This window comes from Pygoscelis adeliae, unplaced genomic scaffold, assembly GCF_000699105.1.
Source record: "Pygoscelis adeliae isolate BGI_AS28 unplaced genomic scaffold, ASM69910v1 Scaffold170, whole genome shotgun sequence".
In the NCBI taxonomy this organism is placed as follows: domain Eukaryota; kingdom Metazoa; phylum Chordata; class Aves; order Sphenisciformes; family Spheniscidae; genus Pygoscelis; species Pygoscelis adeliae.
Genome location: NW_008824002.1, coordinates 286,001 through 289,961, shown reverse-complemented (window position 1 = coordinate 289,961; position 3,961 = coordinate 286,001).

The window sequence follows — 3,961 nt, the reverse complement described above, 5'->3', positions numbered from 1 at the left end:
TATCTCACTCCTCTTCTAAAAATGTAGTCCACCAGAAATGAATAATTAATCTTATTATTATTCAAAACCACAAAAATACTACATAAATTGCCTAACATCTATGACATCTCCACCCCACCCTTCAAAAAACCCCAAACCCCCATAAAAATGAATGCAGTGGTAAATGTCTTATTTCCTTAAGATCATGTCTTATACAGTTTATGATCGAAATGTGGTCACGGAAAATATCTTCATCCCCTAAGAAACAGGGGAACTACCAACTAAAACAGAACTTATCCTTTTTTAAAATATAATGTTGTAAAAGCAAAGCAAATACTGAAATCAAAGGAAGACATTTTCACAATAAATTCCTTGCAGCAGTTTTATTTGAAATGTCTTCTGAGAGCTTCAAACACACACAAAAAGTATTGTATTCTGAAGCAATAAATGTAGTAGCTCCAAACACAGCAAACATTGATCCACTGTAATATCTGAACCTCTCTTTTGAAAAAAGCAGTGTTTTCCTTAAAAGCCACAACTTAGAATTAAATACAAAATCCAGTGTTTTGCCAAACAAAAAGTCCCACAGACCGTACACTGAAATTAGACAAATTGAAAAAATATGCAATCCTGTTTGAGGATTACCTTTGTTGACTCACATAATCTCTGGTTAACTCTTGCACAATTCTGCATATCTAAAGAGGACAACCCTTCTCAGAAAAGTAGAGACATGATATAATTCTCCTATATTTTCTAGTACTATCAATAGCTATTGCTATCAGTAGTATATGCCTATACTATGATCTATCAGAGAGGCACTGAAAGAAAGGTGGTTTTAAAGGTTCAGTCCAGCTCTGCAAGAATTTGGCTGCTTCTTAAATAAGCATACCTATTCCATAATGGATACAAAGGTCAGGATTATCGTGGCATAATCAAGATCCTGCATTTCAGCACTTCCCCCCAGAAGGATCCATGAAACTAACATGGCAAAAGTTGTAAATGCAAAGTTGTAAAGGCATTAATATAATGATTTGCCCTCTGCCAATCCAGACCGCTCGAAATAACCAGCTTGCATGGAGCTCAGCGGGGGAGGAAACCATCTTTAAACTGGTGAGTACATACTGGAAGAACCCATCATGGAAGACTGCATGTCCAAGAACTACTTTTCAAACAGGCACTCAAAGGTGTTGTGGAATTAGTGAAATGTGCTAACAACAAAATGTAGCCAATTTGGGTGAGTTTTTTGTGGCTGTGGGTCTTGTTGTTGCTGCTTTTTAAATCAAAACAGGTTTTATTAGTCCTTCCTCATCAGACCGACATGATTCATCCTAATAGCCTCTTTATCACTATTTTGGCCATTGGCCATATCAGTAAGCATAAAGTAGAATGTCAGGAAAATATGTAGTCTAAAATGTATAACACAAACAAAACATTTCCAAACCTGAATGCCATTTTTTATTTCGGTGCTGGGTAGTGGTTTTTGTACTCTTACTTTATACAATAAGTTTTGTTCCAGACGCGTATCCCTCTAAATAATTCAGACATTGTGTTGGGTCTGTCTGAGATGGAATTAATTTTCCCCACAGCAGCTCTCATAGTGCTGTGCTTTGTGTTGGTAGCTACAAAGGTGTTGATAACACACCAGTGTTTTGACTACTGCTGAGCAGTGCTCGCACAGCATCAAGGCTGTCTCTCCAACATTCCCCCCTCACCACTAGGCTGGGGGTGGGCAAGATCTTGGGATGGGACATAGCCAGGACAACTGACCCAAACTGACCAAAGGGATATTCCATACTGTATGATGTATGACATCTGCTCAGCAGTAAAAGCTAAGAGAAAGGAGGAGGCAGAGAGGTGGGACATTCATTATTACGATGTTTGTCTTCCGGAGCAACCGCTATGCAGACTGAAGCCCTACTTCCCAAGTGGCTGGACATCACCTACTGACAGGAAGTAAAGAATACATCTTTTGTTTTCCTTTGCTTCTGCGTGTGGTCTTTGCTTTTGCTTTATTAAACTGCCTTTATCTTGACCCACGAGTTTTCTTCCATCTTATTTTCTCCCCCCATCCTGCTGAGGAGGGGAGTGATAGAGCGGCTTGGTGGGCACCTGGCATCCAGCCAAGGTCAACCCACCACAGACATGGAAAAAACCCAGAAACAAAAGCTTCTGAATAGGTTAAATCCTAGCAAGAAAGCTGGAACAAAAGGAGACAGCACTTGCAAAGTCCTCATGTTTGTCAGATCACTAAAATTGCCAGTGTTAAAACCTAGACAAATAAAAACAGAAAAAAAAATCTTCCACTGAGCCACTGAAAGACATTTCAAGAGGTTCACACATTTCTGACAGTATCGCACTCATGGGGGCATGATGAGTACATGGAGAAAATTATTTCCTTCTTTTTTAATACACAAGTAGTAAAAGCTGTACTCACAGGATTTAATAAGGGGTTTCTTGAATGTCAAAACCTAATCTGCTCTTTTACTAATAAAGTTTACATGGTAACATCATACAGACGTTTTACAATTAGCATGGGACTTTACACATGCAATACCTTTACCATTCATATCAGGTTTTGCCCAGAAGCTCACTTTTCTTCACCAAAAAAAAAAAATTATAAAATCATGATTCTTCTCCTCCTACTGCTGATTTCTACCAGTAGATTGACCAGATATCACCAGCTGCGCAATCCTCTTTCCAAGGGAAGGAAAAACACTCAGCTATTCACAACACCTTTTGCCTTCCTTTAGAACAACCAAATACCTGAGGCCAAGCTAGTGGGAAAATTACAACTGACCATAATAAGTTATGTCAAAAAGAGGACAAAGAAGAAAACCATATTTCCAGGAATAGTGATATCTCTTCCGAGCCTTTTAGAAAGAAAAGGCAACACCAGGAATCTGCGATCTCCTATGGTTTACCAGTAGCCTTACTGTGAAATGGTATTAAAATGTGTATTATGTAAGTACACTAATGGGGATAAGAGGGTTGCTTAACCTCCCGTGATAATTATACCTAATCTAGTTTCTTGGAAATATGCTACCACAGACCAATTAGAGTAGGTTCTCATTGGTTTTTCTGCTTATAAAATCCCTTCAATATGCCCCTTCAATGTACTATCTACATTCTGAACTACTTCTTCAACAAAACAGCGAACATATTTCAGAGTAACCTAGAAATGAAGAACTTAGTGTCCTGATATGCATTGCTCCTTCCTTAATTATTCACTCTGTTCACACTTTCTGGTTGTAAAATTCTAGCAAACATGAAGAGAAGTATATTTTGAGCAATGTTAGGCTTGGAGAACCTTACTACTAAATTCAGTTCATTACTTTCTAAAAAGGGAAAGAAAACACAAACAAAATCTATGCCTTTACATAATAATATGAAGCGTCTCCAAATCACTATGGCTATGCCATAAACTCAGATTTTTAAAGGAATTTAGTACCTAAATGTCAGTCAGAGCACTTACAGGTATTTGGGCACCAAAATATTTGGCTCATCATAGCCTACCTCTCATCAGTTCCTGAAAACAAGGTACAGTTACTTAGCAATACAAAGTCAAATGATACCCTTGTATCTTCACTATTGCTGGCCCTATTTATTCTTCTTATTGTTCTGTTATTCTATTATCTTAGTTCAGGTCTAGAATTTGGGGTCACATCACATCCTGAATATAAGGTGGTGAAATAACTGTGCTGGTCACAGTCCAGAACCCAATTATGGCCCAAACTTCAGACTTTCAGAGTCTGGGCTTTGGCGTTCTTGGTGAGGCTGTAGAAACTGAATTCTGCATTAGCTGTGCAAGCATTTTTCTGCTCTGTTACTTAATTCCATATTGACTCCATGATCCTTGGCATAAACAGCCAGTGATCCACTCACTTGGTTTTGAGCAGAAAATTGACCTGCTTTCACGGCTATGTTAGAAGTAACAATGAAATAAGGAGTACAGTCCCACAAACGATGGAACATGGGTATCAGT